The sequence below is a fragment of the Bidens hawaiensis genome, unplaced genomic scaffold (assembly GCF_021521415.1).
Source record: "Bidens hawaiensis isolate Kalapana, Puna unplaced genomic scaffold, B.hawaiensis_p1.1 tig00062413_1, whole genome shotgun sequence".
NCBI lineage: Eukaryota > Viridiplantae > Streptophyta > Magnoliopsida > Asterales > Asteraceae > Bidens > Bidens hawaiensis.
In genome coordinates this window covers 37,543-56,661 of record NW_027506510.1, presented here as the reverse complement: position 1 = coordinate 56,661, position 19,119 = coordinate 37,543, and the positions used below count along the sequence as shown (strand labels likewise).

At 39.1% G+C, this 19,119-nt stretch overlaps 1 pseudogene; it reads left to right on the top strand.

Annotated features, from left to right (window-relative positions):
• Window positions 1-18,663: 18,663 nt before the first annotated feature.
• Window positions 18,664-18,960, top strand: LOC143618042 (putative mitochondrial protein AtMg00530 pseudogene; annotated as a pseudogene).
• The last annotated feature ends 159 nt before the right edge of the window (window positions 18,961-19,119 follow it).

The following is a 19,119-nucleotide window of genomic DNA, read 5'->3' as shown; positions in this document are numbered from 1 at the left end:
CTTTCCGTAAAAGAGAGATAAATAAAAAAGAAAAGATATAGTGACCGTGTCGTAAGACCTTGTTCCTTTCTACTTATCTAAGTAATATTCCACTCATGCAGTGGGTGTAGGGGCTAGCCCATGGTGCGGTCAGCTATGATATACAGCATCTAGTGGTGCCCACGTGAGCACGTTCCTCTTAGGGTTGGTCTGGTCTAATTGAAGTCATTTCTTTCTCCGACATCTTACTGACTTCACCCGTCATCTTTTTGAAAAAAGACGCTCCATGGTGGTAAAGTCTCATTTTGTGTGTTGGCCGAAGATAATTGTTACATGGAACCCCCTAATATGTTCGAAGATCTCAAATTGATCTTCCATTTCCGGGGAGATTTCGTAAAACTCCATTTCCATCAAGAATTGAATGGACTTTCCACGTATTTCGACCGGAAAATGTAACAGAGACATTATCACGGAGATGTTTACCCAAAAATGAGACATTCCATGACCTCGGAGAGTGCTTTGCCGTGTTGGGTCACTAACATATCTTTTTTTCTTTATTTGACCCCATGAATGGGTTGGATCGAAACGAGTTTCCTATTGAACCCCTTTGTGTCTGTATTAATTTATGCCCGCATGGAATCTCCATAGCCATATTTCCATTTTTTATTATGAAATCAGAAGGTTCTTCCTTTGGTAGTACTCTTATTTTACACGATCTAGGAACTTCCATAATGTTGGCGTGATTCGGTTTGAGCAATGGATGCTGATGTGATACATCTCCGTAATGAAAATTGAGTGTAAACATTTTTTTGCTTTATGATTTTTTATTTATTTATGATTTTTCCCAGTATTGATAGAATGAGCACTGTGAACTATCTGCTTTAAAAAAGAGAATTGTAAAAAAAATTTAGAGCAATCTATCTAGTGTAGAACAGATTTGTAGTATTACGGACAACGATTTTTAGCGCTTTTCAAAAACATTTGCTTACCTTGAGTGGACTAGGTCAGACAGTACACCGATTAGGTAAAACTGTACGCCCGTTAGAGCCTTCATACTATTGGCAAAGTGAGAACGCTGGTTCCGCAATAACCAAGTCAATTCAATCCTCAAGGGGAGAGGGGCCAGTATCCTCGGACTTAACTTAAGGATTTAGGGATATCTCAAAAGAACGGGTTCAGGCTTAACCAAGTCTTCGTCCACCCTATCTCGAACCAGATCCATGCCTTGGGCTTGTTCCCAGCTTTGGTAGGAGTCCAAACAGCATTATCCATTTCTAATTCCAAATTCTCATCCATAGGTGGAAATTATTCTTTAACGGCATCAATTGGTTGTTTTGCTTATTCAACAACCCTTTCCCATTAGCCAATTTTAGCTTTGGCTAACAACCCTGATAGCTTAAAGTCTGATTAGTATTCTGCTCTCGCTTTTCTCAAAGTAGCGAAGTTACCTGAGGAAGAAGCTCTTCTTCCTCTTGTTGAATCGACTCTTGTAAAGAGTAAGTTATAGGATAAGTAAGGGCGAGAGGAAAGAGACAACAGCTATTTACTAGCAACCATTGAAACCAGATGCTAGAATGACTTTTTGAACTGAACGACGAAATAGATAAAGAAACTAATTGCCATCAAGACTGAACGAGATGAGGATTAAATAAAATCGAACTGTGATAACCTTGGTTTTTACCATAAAAGCCGAAAGCACCCAAAAGAAGCGAGTGACTCATAAAAGGCCATCGCTCTTCTTTCTTGACCTGAAACTTGGGGGAGTTCTGTGAGCGAGGAGAGAAGCCTTTCGGTAGCTGTTTAAAAGAATCAATCAATTCAATCAGCTCCAGAGCTAGGAGTTCTATGTCTTGGTTGAGGAGAGTCTGTTTAGTTAATCTAAGCTACTAATCCACTTATCCCCGCTCTAAAAGTAGCTATTGACTCGTCAAGTTGAGTCGACAGTGATTCTTCTTGTTCCACTGTGAATGTATCGTTATCGTATTCAGTAGTTTTCCCTGCTCGCTAAAACCCTTCTTCTAGTCTTTATCTTGAATATTTATTATTGTCTTTCCCTTTCAATTTGATATCAACTCTGACATTAACAAAGCATTGAGCGGGGAAGCTTTCAATATTATGATGAAAGAGACTATCGAAGAAGGTCCCACTCAGCTTGCGTTCGCTAGCTGACGACATGTGTAACGCATACTCCCGTTCCGCGGTTGGTGTTATATATAGAAGTTTTTGGTTGAGTGTATCAGGTCTTCAATCAGGGCTGATCTCCTCAACGCATCCGCTGTTCAATCATCTTCTGCTGAAGGTCTTGTTGTCGCAGACGGTCTTCTGTTGGCAATTGTATTAAATCTTACTGCTCGAGTAGACGGTCTTCTTGGTGAGTGAATCATCTTCATCCTATAATAAATAAGTAAATTTACACCACCTATTACAAGTCAGATCCTAATGCTATAGTTAATTCCCTTTGACTATTGACAGGAGATCCTTCTCTACTTTCACCGATAATCACATCCAACTTCATCCAGGAATCGCATCTGCTAGATGTGGTTTCGGGACCAAGAGTGTAACCCCGATAGCATGTGCCCTAGCCACCCAAGCCTATTTGTCGCTTCGGTAAAGAAGAAAGAGATTTCCCCTTTAAGACTATGAAAAGTTGGGTGTAAAATGCTAGATTTCCTTTATTAGTCGCTCCTTTGCAGAAGGTGTAAAATGCAAGATTTCCCCTAGCCACCCAACCCAAGCCAATTGTGCCCTCGATAGCATGTGCCCTAGATTCCAATAGTTTAAAGGAACGGGTCAAGTCTTGGGATCCGCTCAAGTTGAGTACGTGAATTCCCATGTAGAGTAATATTCGTAACAGTCTATGGGCTAAGGCGCAATTGCCTTCTTAAAGCCAGTAACGTCGTACTAAAAATTGGAGAAAAAAGATCGACAGAGGCATCTTCCATTCATCTCAATTTTGGTTTTTCTGCACCATATTTTGATCTCCCATTTATTCGATCCGGAATTCCCAACTAATCCTTGACTCCTCAAATACAATGGGATTTCAAACCTAGCGAATCTTTCACTCTACCTCCTCTTATTAAGACAATAGAATTTTCCTGAGAATTATGACCTTCGCCCGGAATGTTAGCAAATATATCATGGCGATTGCTCAACCGTACTTTGGCTATCTTACGTGGAGCTGAATTAGGTTTTTTTTGGTGTTCTCGTTGGTACACGCTTGCATACTATTTGCTTCTGGGGACATTGATCCAAAGCTCCAGTACGGTCCGTGCGCCGTTTTTCTTCTCTACCATGACGAATCAATTGACTTAATGTAGGCATCTCATTCTTGAGTTTGTCCTTCCCTCTGATTTTTTCCCTATCGCTAGTGGTTACTCCCTATCCGAAGCATCCCTCTTCCATTCATAGAGAGATCCAATCATCAAAGTCAATAAAAAGGCCATCATCGACCAAGATCCAAAGGGATCAATCTTGTTGGGAGGTACTGCCCAAGGAAAGGAAAAGGTGACTTCTGGATCTGGGATAATAAATAAAATAGACACAAGATAAAATTGTATATCAAAATAACTTCTGGCATCACCGAAAAGATCGAAACCACATTCGTAGGCCGACAATTTTTCTGGATAGGTCGAACTATTGGAAGAAATTGGAAAAGTGATGTACATATAAATATACATCTTTCGGAATCAAATAATCTCTAAAAACAGCAATTTTTATCCAATAACATAGCATAAAATACTACTTATCATAATAAAACATAATTTCAGGTGAAACCAAGCCTCAAACGAAGAAACAAGCAAAAAGACGAAGAAAAACACAAGAAAACAAAGAAACACGCCCCTATGCCTCAAGAAACATGCCCCCATGCTTCTGACACGAGAAAAGACAAAATCTAGAAGCAAAAGCACGGGGCCGTGCTCATCATGCATGGGGCCGTGGACGAGAACACAGAAAAGACAAAGAAGAATTGAGCACATGTCACTAAAAATCACGGGGCCGTGCCTACCAACCACGGGGCCGTGGCCACGTCACAGAAAAGACAAAACAAATCTGGCACATGTCATAAAAATGCACGGGGGCGTGCTCATCAAGCACGGGGCCGTGCCTCACAATCCAGAATACCTATAAATAGTGGCTCATGTTGCACTCATTTGGTGTGCCTTGAAAAGAATTCTCTCCGGTTTTCACTTATAAAAACACACATTAACAGTCACTTTGAAGATCTAGTGAAGAGTTTGAAGGTTTGGAGGTCATCACCACTAATCATCATCATCAACCATCATTACCATCATTTAGAAGAAGGATTCATCTACATTTGGTTAGATTGTTCCAAGTTTAATCATGTATTTGTTATTATCAATCATCTTAATGTTTATCACTATGCTCATTATGAGCTAAACTCCTTTTACCATCTAAAATCTATGAAGAATCTTTGTTTTACTTGATAATTAACCAAGACATGTGATGTAGTCTACTAAAGTACATGGTTATATTACAATTATCTGTTGATGAGAAATGTTTCACCATCTTAAATCACTAAATCAAAGTTGGTAGTTGTCAATATCATTGGCAATCATTCATGATCGATTCATGTTCTTGAAAGTTAGAAATACTTTGATACATTATCGAAACATGGATCCTTATATTGTACTTAGAAATGATGAGATATAAGTTATGGTGTATTTTTCTAAACCTTGGTAATCCGAAAATGGCTTTGCTTAGGATATCAAATTAGTTAAAGAAACCATATGTTAACGGAATGTGTAATTATAACCTACATAAATCAATCAAGGGGAGGTTGTGTGATGAACTACAACCACCCGAAGTTGTTAGAATTGGTATTTGAGAAATCGAAGTCAATCCTAATCTTTCTACTTTACGAAACTACTTGTCAACTCAAATCGACATCATTGAGATGGTATGACATTAGGAAAGGGTGGACTTTAAAATGCGCATACCATCTCCTTAGTGCCGAAGATGCTCACTTAAGGCTTAAGGAGCTATCTATCATATATTGTTACGAAAAGTTTATCACATGTCTACATATTAATTATCAATGCTAAAATGGGGTGGATTCTTGATCTTAGATGGTAACCTTCGCATAATTGAACAACTCGTTTAGAATCTCTTGTCTCGGTCACCTATATATCATATATATAAGTATTTATATTATATAAAAAGTTTAAAATATCAACCCCAAAAATGATTAAAACATCCGATTGAAGTAAAACAACGATTTATTATTAGAAACCTTTGTGTCCACGGATCGATACTTGGTTCTTACCAATACTATTCTACATATACGATAGGTACATTGCCTATTTTGTGTGTGTTAAGTCTTTGTATAAATCACTTTAATAAATTTAAAACACGATCTTGTGCAAAAAGCTAAATATCCAACCTTTCATATTTTATACCACTAGCACGCACACATCATCAAGTTTTTGGCGCCGTTTCCGGGGACACGGTATGTTTCTAAGAAAGATCCAAGTTTTAATTTAATCATTGTTTATAATTGTACAAATTTTTAACTTTTATTTTATCTTTAATTTTTACTAAATATTAAACTATATAATTTTACGGCTAGCCTAATTTTTAACCTTTATTTACCTTACGTTTGAAATAGTTTAACTAACTTAGACATTAATTTAGTTTAAAATAGCTTAAATTATAGTTCAACTTAGACTGACTTTAACTAACTTTTACTTTAGTGTAATTTTGAATTAACCTCATGTATGTCCTCTACTTTTGAGCGTGAGCTTGTTTTTCCAATTTCTGAACCGGAACGACTCTTTCGTCGACGAACTCGTAAACGGACTACAGAAACCGCAGAAGCAATCAAAGACGAATCAGTAGACGCCACCGCATCAGGAGAAAATCAAACCGAAGAAATGATGGCGGCCCAGAACAATGAGCCGAACATGAGCTAATATGCCAAGCCAACTCTCGAAGGCTACGGCAATGGAGTGGCTCCACCCGAAATTACCGAAAATTTCGAAATCAAATCAAGCACCATTTTTATGGTAGAAAATTCAGTTCAATTTCATGGTCTCCTTGACGAAGATCCTCTTTCTCAAATATCTCGATTTCTACGAATCTGCGGAACTTTTAAAATCCTAAACTGTCAGACGATCAAATCAAACTCAAACTCTTTCCTTTCTCTCTAAGGGGCCAAGCCCTAGAATGGATAGAATCTATTTCCTCTGGTTCCATCACCACTTTGGACCAGATGTTTGAACAGTTTCTCCTCAAATATTTTCCGCCTGACAAAACTGCCAAATACCGAGCCAGCATTACCAGATTCCGGACCGATGATGATGAATCGCTACACGCAACATGGAAAGATACAAAAGTCTTCTTAGAAGGTGCCCACATCATGGACTGAGCGTGTGGTTACAGGTCCAAACTTTCTTTGACGCATAATCCAGTCAAAACAAACAGGCCATCGACCAGATCGCTGGTGGAGACCTAGGATCCAAATCACCTAACGAAGCATTTGAAGTCCTGGAGAAAGCCGCGAAGAAAAGTTTCGCCTACAACCCACCAAGATCTATACCTACCCATAAAGGAATATACCACGTTGACTCCAACACTCTTGTCACAGCACAACTTGAAGCTCTTTCTAAAAAATTCGAACAACTTCAAGCCGAACTATCAAAAACCAGACTCACCTGTGATACTTGTGGAGGAAGTCATAAGACGAGTGACTGTAAACAAGTCATTATGGCCATGGAAGAAGTCGATTTCATCGCTCGACAGAACAACTCTTTTAGCAATAACTACAATCCAGGATGGAGAAACCACTCGAATTTCAGCTGGAAAGACGGAGGTAACACTCAACCTTTATCTGGATTCGAAAAGAGACCTACGAATCAACCCTTCCAACCTAAAGCTCAATTTCAAGATCAAAGTTCTAGTAGCCATCAAAACCCAAGCTACTCGAAGATCGAAGAAATGCTAACCCAATTGATGACCAAAACAAATGAAGTAGAAAAGAAAGCTGACTCAAGAGCTGTTGATATCAGCGGAGTATTATTAAAACATGAAGTCGATCTCAAAAGTCAACAAGCATCGCTTTAGAACCTAGAAACCCAAATCGGACAAATTCCCCGACAATTATCCGAAAGACCACCTGGCACTCTTCCAAGCACTACAATCACCAACCCGAATGCGACCGCTAACGCCGTTACACTCAGGAGTGGTTCAACCACTGTTGTTCCACCAACTTTGGAGAAAAAGTCTCCTGATGAAACGCAGGAAAGACTGACCTCAACAAGCCCAGTATAGCCTAAGGAACCAGTCCGAACCTATGTTCTGCCTATTCCATACCCTGGAAGACTGAAGCAGGAGCGATTGGTATCCCAGTATGGAAAGTTTCTAGAACTTTATAAGCAACTCCATATCAACATCCCTTTTGTCGAAGCTATTGCTCAAATACCAAAATACGCCAAGTTTCTCAAAGAAGTGCTGACACACAAAAGGAAGCTGGAGGAGCTCTCGCATGTCACCCTAAGTGAAGAATGTTCCGCTATCCTCCAAAGCAAGCTACCGACAAAGATGACCGATCTAGGGAGCTTTACTATCTATTGTCTCATAGGAAATTTATCTGTTAGCAATGCCCTGCCTGACCTAGGAGCTAGTATTAATTTGATGCCTTATGCGGTTTTTGCAAAACTAGGGATAGGAGAACCAAAGCCCACCCGCATGAGCATTCAGTTAGCTAACCGATCCGTTAAATATCCTCGGGGCATTGTTGAAAACATGCTTGTCAAAATTGACAAGTTCGTTTTCCCAGTAGATTTTGTGATTCTAGAAATGGAGGAAGACAAAAGTGTACCTCTAATTTTAGGAAGACCCTTTTTAGCCACCGCAAAGGCTATTATTGATGTTTGCACCGACAAAACTCACTCTTAGGGTCAATGACGAGGCAATCACTTTTGACATAGGAAAATCTATGCAATATCCGCAACAACACGATGACACCTTATATTGTGTTGATATCATAGACTCCATCGTAAGTTGCTATATGCGAGATTCCTCCATCAATACTCCCCTAGAAACATAAGTCTTAGACAAAACACTAAACAAACCCATTTTAGAAAATGAAAATTTCAACTACCATGAAGAATCAGAAATGATATACGAAATCATTGAAAACAATGAAAAATCAAAACCATCAATCGAAGAACCACCAGCCTTAGAGTTAAAAGAACTGGCCAAACATCTCGAATACGCTTTTCTAGAGAAAGATTCTCAACTCCCAGTAATTATTTCATCTTACCTTTTTAAAGAAGAGAAACACGAACTTCTTAAGGTTCTCAAAAACAATAAGATGGCTATCGCATTGAAGATCATGGATATCAAGGGCATCAGTCCTTCGTTTTGTACCCACAAGATCCTCATGGAGGAAGAATACAAACCCGTGGTCCAACATCAAAGACGTCTCAACCCCAACATGCAAGATGTGGTGAAGAAGGAAGTAATCAAACTGCTTGACGCCGGATTAATCTACCCGATCACGGATTCACCTTGGGTTAGTCCCGTTCAAGTAGTACCCAAGAAGGGAGGAATGACAGTCGTAATGAACGAGAAGGACGAACTAATACCAATGAGGACCATCACAGGCTGGCGAGTTTGCATCGATTACCGGAAGCTTAATGATGCCACAAGAAAAGATCATTTTCCACTTCCTTTCATATATCAAATGCTCGAACGATTATCTGGAAAAATGTTCTACTGTTTTCTTGATGGATTTTCTGGATACTTTCAGATTCCCATTGCTCCTGAAGATCAGGAGAAAACTACTTTTACATGTCCATATGGAACCTTCGCTTACCGAAGAATGCCATTTGGATTATGTAATGCTCCAGCCACCTTCCAACGATGCATAGTGGCCATCTTTCATTAAATGATCGAAAACTCTATGGAAGTTTTCATGGACGACTTCTCAGTCTTTGGAGATTCCTTCGATCATTGTCTGAAAAACTTAGACAAAATGCTAGCTAGGTGTGAAGAAGTAAATCTAGTGCTCAACTGGGAAAAATGCCACTTTATGGTAAAGGAAGGCATTATTCTAGGTCACAAGATTTCTCAAAACGGACTAGAAGTTGATAGGGCCAAAATAGAAACCATATCCAAACTCCAACCACCAACTTCAGTCAAAACCCGTTAGAAGTTTTCTAGGTCACGCCGGTTTTTACCGCCGCTTCATAAAAGACGCACCATTCGTCTTCTCTGAGGAATGTGTTGAGTCATTTAATACACTGAAAGACAAACTTGTCAACGCACCAATCATGACCACACCCGGCTGGACCCTTCCATTCGAAATCATGTGCGATGCAAGTGACTTTGCAGTTGGAGCCGTACTCGGACAACGCAAAGAAAAACACTTTCACCCAATTTACTATGCCAGTAAAACTCTTAACGATGCACAGGAGAATTATACGACAACTGAAAAAGAGTTACTAGCAGTAGTATTTGCCTTTAAAAAATTTAGATCATACCTAGTTCTTTCCAAAACCATAGTTTACACCGACCATGTCGCAATACGATACCTATTCAACAAACAAGATGCCAAACCTAGACTCATCCGATGGATCCTACTACTCCAAGAATTTGACATCAAAGTTAAAGACAAAAAGGGAGCAGAAAATGTAGCCGCATACCATCTTTCAAAAAGAAATTATTAATGATAATTTCCCACATGAGGTTCTCATGCACATTCAAGGAGTGATAGAAGAAAAGGACGAAAGTCCTTGGTATGCTGACTTCGCCAATTACTTAGCTTATAGGATCCTCAGAAAAGGACTTACTCATCAACAGCGGAAAAAATTCTTCTCCGATCTTAAGTTTTACTTCTGGTAAGATCCTTACGTGTTTAGGATAGGTGCGGATCAAGTCATTCTTAGGTGCGTAGCAGGAAAAGAGGCCTTAGACATTCTCAAACATTGCCATGAAGGACCAACAGGCGGACACCACGGTACCGCCACCACGGTCAGGAAAGTGTTTGATGAAGGATTTTTCTGGCCCACTTTATACAAAGATACACATACTTTGATCCAAGCATGCGATGCTTGTCAAAGAGCCGGGAACATCTCATCAAAAAATGACCTGGCTCAAAAAGGCATTCAAATTTGTGAAATCTTTGATGTATGGGGGATAGATTTCATGGGGCCATTTCCTAACTAATTCGGAAATAAATACATCCTTGTAGCATAAGCTCTTCCCACCAACGATGCTCGAGTAGTTGTACGATTTCTGAAAAAGTTATTCTCAAGATTCGGTACTCCAAAATCCCTCATCAGCGACAGAGGTACTCACTTCTGTAACACCCTAATGAACAAGGTTTTAGCACGATATGGAGTTCACCACCGACTAGGAACACCATATCACCCGCAGACCAGTGGGCAGGTGGAGGTCTCAAACCAAGGAATTAAGAGGATTTTAGAAAGAAGTGTGGGGATGAATCGCAAAAATTGGGCAAAAAAGTTAGATGACGCATTGTGGGCCCTCAGGACGGCCTACAAAACTCCCATAGGAACGACACCCTTCAAGCTCGTTTACGGGAAGGCATGTCATCTACCAGTAGAATTAAAACACAAAGCTTATTGGGCTCTCAGAGCAGTGAATTTTGATTTAACATCCGCCGGAGCAAACCGGGAAGATCAATTTCGTGAGCTCGAGAAACTGAGAACATGGCCTATGAAAATTCCTGATCCTACAAGGAAAAGACTAAACGAATACACGACGCTCATTTAAAAGGAAATAAGAAATTTCAAGCCGGCGATCGTGTACTGTTATACAACGCTCATTTACGTCTTTTCCCAGGAAAACTGAAATGCCGATGGACAGGTCCATACGTAGTTGAAACTGTTTTTGACTATGGAACCATCGAAATTTCAAGTTCAAACGGCCAAAAGTTCAAAGTCAATGGACATCGATAAAAAACATACATCGACGGTCCACTTAAAGAAGTTTTGGAGGTACTAACCCTCCAAACTTTTTAAATAAGACATTAAGGAAACAAGGTCTGGCCAAGACCTTCACAAAAGTAGGCCTTGTAAATATTGTTTTACTTAAAAAAAAATTCAGAAAACCAAGGGGGCGTGCTCCTTAAAGCACGGTCCCGTGCCTAAAAATGTGGGCTGGTATCTATGCTGCAAAAAAATCTCAGTCAGACTGGTTTATAACAGAATTGTCAGAGTAAAAACACGGGGGCGTTCTTCCAAAAGCACGGTACCGTGCTCGGTATCCTGTTTGGTTATAAAAGGCACCTTGTGTCATTGCATTCCTTTCACAAACCAAAACCAAAACCAAAAACCTCTGATAATTCAGCATGCCAACTGAGATGAATGAAGCAATTTCCGTTTCCCGACTTCCGAGAAACGATGCTCGCCATGTTTCCAAAACCGAGCTTCTCTTGAAACTTCAAGAACTCGTGAGAGAACTCACCGAAATGAATGTCCTCGCGGAGATGCGTCTTGTGCAACTCACCGAATCAGTGGAAAACATGAAAATGGAAATCCGAGACATCAACGAGCAACTCCAGTTTCAAGTTCTCGGTTTCACGTATTTTCCACCACCAGGACCGTTCGGAGGAGGAGAGCCTTTAGGAGAGCTCTAGGAAACTTAATTTTATGTTTTTATTTGTTAAAAAGTGCATTAAGCACAATGTATTAGGACTTCGGGCTTAACCCGATTATTTTCTTTTCTTAGGAAACCCGGGTTTATCCCGTAACTGTTCTAGGATCTTTATTTAATGAAAAGTAATCTTTAGATGACCAAACTTCCAAATTATTACAATAAACGTCATTCTAAAAATTCCGGATCGTGAATCATGTTGAAAACTAAAAAAGAAATACACTGTGACAAAAAGCACGGCCCGTGCTTTCCTAAGCACGAGGCCGTGGTCACCCTAGAATCTTCAGCATGATACACGCTGACTCCGTAAAAATCTCTGACTCAGAAACATTTATTCTTCTAGCAGCACGGGGCCGTGCTCCAATAAACACGGTGTCATGTTCAACTTTCCAGTCTCTATATAATGCATGCATAAATTCGCTATTCCATTAACACCAAACAAAAACTACCTAAATGGAAGGAAAATGGGTTGAATTGAAGCCAGTGAAGGAGGGGAAACAACATGAATCTTCCTTCCTTGAGGAACAAATCATGAGACTCCAATGCATTGTAAGAGACCAAGTTGAGAGCAACATGCAAACCGAGGCTCGATTAGTCGAGTTGATTAACAAAGTTGACCTGCTTAGGTTCGAGAACTTCCATGTTGTGGATGGCCACCACAAAGATATGACTTCCAAACTTAACTTTCTCAACCGAGAACTCGTCACGCTCAACAAAAAGCTTGACGAACTTTTGGAAGCCAAACGAGCACCACCACACATCTAGGACTTGTTCGGGGGTGGTGGCCGTTGAAGTTCTGACTTTGTTTCGTGTTGAAGTTGTTCCCGCTAGTACTATGTCTTAGGATCCGAGAGTTTTTGTTGTACTTTTCATTTTATCTATCTTTAAATTATGTCTTTAATTTTATGTTTTAATGAAATTTAGGATTTTTAATTACCATATCAATAACCAGAAAATAAAAACCAGTTAAAAGCAAACCAGCTCGACAAAATAAACAAAACAGTACTAGCTGCATAAAGCAGCACGGTACCGTGCTCCAAAAGCACGGGGCCGTGTTTTTTGTGTCAGGGCAGTTACGAGTTTTAACTTTGATAAAATAACTTTCTAACACATCCAACCCTAATTTCATTACATTTTAAACCGAGAACCGCCGACCTTCAACCATTTTGCAAATTTCTTCATCTAATGTTCAATCCTAAACCTAAGGTATGTTAATTTAACAAGTGCATTACTCAGATTCGTCATTCTAGGTTTAGATTAACCCTAAAGTTGTTCACATCGACCAAATCGGGTCAAAACCCGAAAAGGGTACGAGTTATTATGCCTGATTATGATGAATAGATTGTTGAATGTTTGATGGTTAGGGTTAATTGAAAGAAAAAATTCGGGTTTTGGGTGTTAGAATAAATACCCGACAAACCATTAAACCCAATTGATATAACCGGTTAGAAACGAGTGTTCGAGTCTAAGTAAGTTAGAAATCGGTATTAAAAACACGAGCCGTGCACAAAACAACACGAGCCGTGGTCAACCAAAAGTCAAAAATCAAAGGAATTGAACCAGAAGCAGCAGCATGGTACCGTGCTACTGAAAGCACGCCGCCGTGTTTTTCCTTTTGTTTCAGCAAATTGAAAAATTTTCATAAGTTCTGACTAATTTAGGTTTAAATTGCAGATGGCCGAGTATGGGGAAGAAGTTCATGCATTTTTAGTCTTCACCGGACATGATGCAAGAGATAGGCATGCCAATGCAAGACTAAGCCACTTGAACAAGCGAATCCATGAACCAAATTTCTGTGCTTGCCAAGACACCCTACGCCAAGTTAATCAATGGAACCGATACAACATGTTTGTAACGGGGCCGTGGAAGAGGGTTTTTGAGAAAACAGGAGAAGCCATAACGGAACTAACAAAGGAATTCTTAGCATCCTTTAATATAAAGAAGAATTCAGATATGTGGGATAAAGATGCAATTGAGTTCAAGTGTGGAGGTGTGTGGCGCAGAACGTCTTTCACCCAACTCGGGATTGATATGGGAATTTACACAAAAGAAGAAACAGAACAAGTATTCTGGACCACGCAAGGTTAGCATTTGAAAAGGAAGACAATAACTGATGAAATATATTCACCGGCTGCTAAGCAAGACGCTAACAGCAGGTTGCAAAAATAAAGGATCTGTGGGCACTTTACTGCATAAGAAATGAAATTGATTGCAACATTACTTTTCTCTTTTGTCAACTTTTCAGAACTAATGCAACAGCTGAATGTCCAAGAACTCCACTCTTCGGTGGCGCATGGATCTACAAGCTTTACGAAGCTTATGATGTAGACATGGAAGGGACCGAAAATCCGAAACCTATTGCTCTTAACCTCAACCTCTGTTACAAGTTGCAGATAGCTCGAATCCTTAGTGCAAGACCAGAAATTTGGAGGTTCGTGAACAGCCGCGCGACCACATTTGGGATCCTAAAAGCCAGTTGAAAATGATGATGGAAGACGAACGGAGAAAAAGAATAGAAGCTGAGTACAAACGAACAAGGATCTGTTTGACCTGGACACAGGTAACTGATGACTGACGGCACAGGTAGTGGGCATGGGCACGGGCAAGGGTTGGCGTTATTTTATGAACTTATTATTATGTGTGTTTTTAATAATTTACTTTTCATCGTACTTGTTTATTTGTGTTTATGATGGTTTGGATACTATTATGGCCATGAGTGCCAAAGACATTATGCTAGGTACTAATTTAGCCCGACAGGGCAAAGGGATGGATGATTCCATACCCAATTTTTAGCATTTTATGCTTGGTTGTTTGCGGATGTTTGCAGTTTTATTTTACACAGGTACAAAAACAGGAAAACGGACGAAAAACAGGGGACGCTCTGTCGAAATTTCGTTAACCGGTAGGGAAGTAACTCTCCATTTTTACCCATAAATTAGAATTTTTATATTTTCATGAATCTTGTCACATTAAGGACAATGTGAGATTCAAGTGTGGGGAGGGGAATTACTTGACCAATTGTTTGTCCAACTAACTATAAAAATTCTCTAAAACAAATATTTTTGCAGCAGACAAAGATTATTCTAAACCTAAAAAGAAATCCAAGAAATTTTTTTGCAAATAACTAATCATTTAAAAGTGAAAAAGTAAGAAAAAGTTGTGTAATATTGAGAATAAATTTATGCAAAATATGGCGCTAATACCCAATTCCTTTGTTACTGTGAGATAAACCTCATGCTGTATAAATATTTTTTCGGAAGCTTTGAGTGAATCATATGTTTCTTGTGATTTAGAACTTGTCGCAATTATTCATTTCAAGACCGAACGAAGAGTTGTATAAGGAAGTAGGTAATATTTACACAATTCCATCAAAACCATTACCAAAATTACAAAATCCAAAAAACCGATCACTTTATCCATTTTCACCGGTAAAATACAACACTGGTCTTTTACCGGCAGACCCTAAAGAACTAGAATGCATTCTTTCGATTTCAATTTCCTTTGCTGCATACACTTCACATAACCTAGGTTGCCTCCAGAACTTAGGGAGAGAATCTTTCTCTTTAGCAATGAGGTGAGGAAAAAGTGGCGCCAAAATGAACAAAGGCCACCATTCTGTGGAATTTCCAAAAAAGCAATGAAGAGAAGAGCAAAAAGATATGAACGATGTTTAGGTTGCGGAAACTGGTCCCACGAAGGAAGATGTAGAAAAAGTCAAACTCAGTCTCAGCATTAATATACCGAACTAATGAGGATGGGGGCTATTAGGTTCAAAGCCGAACGATCCATTAGAGTTGGAAGTTATATTCAGAACAGGATTGAGGAAGAATTGATCCACATCCTCGATAAAACTGGTCTTGATGATCTGACCTTAAAAGAGTCATTAGGTATTAAAAAAAAAACTCTCGGAGAAAAAGGAGCTAACCATCAAAGGCATCTCAAAACTCCCAACAAACAGTGGAAGTTGTATTTACCATTAACCCTTGAACCACCACAAAATACCAATTCCGACTCACACTAAACCAAAACCCCTTGAACTTGTTACAAGCTTATTTATCACAGGTTGCATTTTGGCTAAGAGTGTTCACATACTTACATCACAGGTATGATTAGATATAAAACCGAGTGTTAGTGAACATTGTGAGAACGTGACTTGCATAAACGGAAACTCATAAAAATAAAAGTTCTCTCTTTTATCACTAACATAAAGATTGGTTATTTTGTTTCGTCTTCTTGAAGCTCACTTAAGGGATAGCTATGATCTAAATTTGCTGTTTTTTAGAGGATATTTATAAGAGGATTGCTTGAGGACAAGAAATATTCAAGTGTGTGGATGTTTGATGTACATATAAATATACATCTTTTCAGCATCAAATAATCTCTAAAAACTGCAATTTTTTTCCAATAACATAGCATAAAAGACTACTTATCATAATAAAACATAATTTCAGGTAAAACCAAGCCTCAAACGAAGAAACAAGCAAAAAGACGAAGAAAAACAGAAGAAAACACAAGAAAACAAAGAAACACCCCCCATGCCTCAAAAAACACGCCCCATGCTTCTGACACAAGAAAAGACAAAATCTGGAAGCAAAAGCACGGGGCCGTGCTCATCATACACGGGGCCATGGACGAGAACACAGAAAAGACAAATAAGAATTGAGCACATGTCACTAAAAATCACGGGGCCGTGCCTACCAACCACGGGGCCGTGGCCACGTCACAGAAAAGAAAAAACAAATCTGGCACATGTCATAAAAATGCACGGGGGCGTGCTCATCAAGCACGAGGCCGTACCTCACCATCCAGAATACCTATAAATAGTGGCTCATGTTCCACTCATTTGGTGTGCCTTGAAAAGAATTCTCTCTAGTTTTCACTTATAAAACACACAGACTAACACTCACTTTGAAGATCTAGTGAAGAGTTTGAAGGTTTGGAGGTCATCACCACTAATCATCATCATCAACCGTCATTACCATCATTAAGAAGAAGGATTCATCTACATTTGGTTAGATTGTTCCAAGTTTAAGCATGTATTTGTTATTATCAATCATCTTAATGTTTATCACTATGCTCATTATGAGCTAAACTCCTTTAACATCTAAAATCTATGATGAAGCTTTGTTTTACTTGATAATTAACCAAGACATGTGATGTAGTCTAGTAAAGTACATGGTTATATTACAATTATCTTTTGACGAGAAATGTTTCACCATCTTAATCACTAAATCAAAGTTGGTGGTTGTCAACATCATTGGTAATCGTTCATGATCGATTCATACTTTGATACATTATCGAAACATGGATCCTTATATTGTACTTAGAAATGATGAGATATAAGTTATGGTGTATTTTTCTAAACCTTGGTAATCCGAAAATGGCTTTGCTTAGGATATCAAATTAGTTAAAGAAACCATATGTTAACGGAATATGTAATTATAGCCTATATAAATCAACTAAGGGGAGGTTTTGAGATGAACTACAACCACCCGAAGTTGTTAGAATTGGTATTTGAGAAATCGAAGTCAATCCTAATCTTTCTACTTTACGAAACTACTTGTCAACTCAAATCAACATCATTGAGATGGTATGACATTAGGAAATGGTGGACTTTAAAATGCGCATACCATCTCCTTAGTGCCGAAGATGCTCACTTAAGGCTTAAGGAGCTATCTATTATATATTGCTACGGCAAGTTTATCACATGTCTACATATTAATTGTCAATGCTAAAATGGAGTGGATTCTTGATCTTAGATGGTAACCTTCGCATAATTGAACAACTCGTTTAGAATCTCTTGCTCGGTCATCTATATATTATATATATAAGTATTTATATTTTATAAAAAGTTTAAAAAATCAACCCCAAAAATGATTAAAACATCCGATTTAAGTAAAACAACGATTTATTATTAGAAACCTTTGTGTCCACGGATCGATACTTGGTTCTTACCAATACTATTCTACATATACGATAGGTACATTTGCCTATTTTGTGTGTGTTTAGTCTTTGTAGAAATAACTTTTATAAATTTAAAACACGATCTTGTGCAAAAGCTAAATATCCAACCTTTCATATTTTATACCACTAGCACGCACACATCAAAAGGGAACACCGAGTGGGATCAAAGAAAATAGCAGACTGATCACTAAATAGATACAAATAGGCACAAATTCTGACACCACCATAGCCCACTTTGTTTTCTCGCTCCTTGCTCGCTGAGCGGCATACCGAAAAAAAATAGGATTTGAATCCATGACTTAAGCCATTGCGCTATTCCCCCTATCGCATCATAGATAGCACTCAAAGTCAGTACGCTTTATATTCTCTTTATATTTTATATGAAAATAGATAAGAAAGGAGGGTTGCCGATGCCCGGAACTTTTCTGAGAGGTTCCTTTGGATACTCTGCGCAGATAAGCGATATCGAACACCACTTATTGTCATTTCTCAATTGATGATACTGCATTTAGCTACTTAATAAGATAAGAAGATCCAAAAAAAGATAAAATAACAGAAGGCGGAAGTTCGATTAGGAAAGGAGCTTTCAAATCAAATAATTCATTGATTGCGAAGCCTTCTTTCAGATAACTTGTTTATAAAAAAACTCCTTAAGTCATTAATTCAAGATCGGTAAAGGCCTTACTCTGTTCCTTGTCAGGAATAGCGCCCTTAGGGCTTCTACTAATATCGGCTATCTAACTCTCGGGAAATCTGGGGTTTTATCGGGGAATTGGTGTCGTGGTGGTGCTACGAGATGGCGATTTATTGTATTGACGAATGGATCCGCTAACCTTTTGATTGACCATAGATGCGAACCGACCGACCGCTACCTATGAGAAGATAAGTAGTTCTTCAATCGTTCAAGGGCAAGGGGAGAACAGGTAGCGGCTTGCCTAGACCTCGTATTTCCCACGTAGTCCATCGAAAAAACCAACGATTCTCCTCTCAAAGTAATAGAGAGTTCCTTTTCTTTTTCTGGTATGTAGCTCCGCAAAAAGGAGCGCATCATCAGAGCAGGGCGAAAACGAACATAGGATCATGGCCCTTTTCTTCTTTTTTTTGCTGTTGATCTCACATCAAGAGCAGCCCCTTAGTGTTCCAGGATGATCAGATGAGAGATATTACTCCGACTCTGATTAATTGGTCAAGCGGGAGGCTACCCTCGACTTACCTCTCTCTAAAAAACCCCCTCCCCGGAGGAGTGCAAAGCTCCAGGATGAGTATGCCCTGGATTACCGGATTCATTCTCGTCCTAATCCATCATGAAATTATTTTTGAAATAAAAATGATAGGAGAGGGCTCGTAATGATTTTTAAGAAGATCGCAAGGTGCTAACCTGGATGGGGTCTATAGGTTTTTGTGAAAGGGATGGTATGTAGGTTTTTGTGAAAGGGATGGTCTTCTCATGTTATTGCTGAAAAGAAAAAGTGAATTCCTCTATTAGATGTCGATTCACCCGCACTTCCATTCGTTGTAAAGGGAGACTAACTGGTT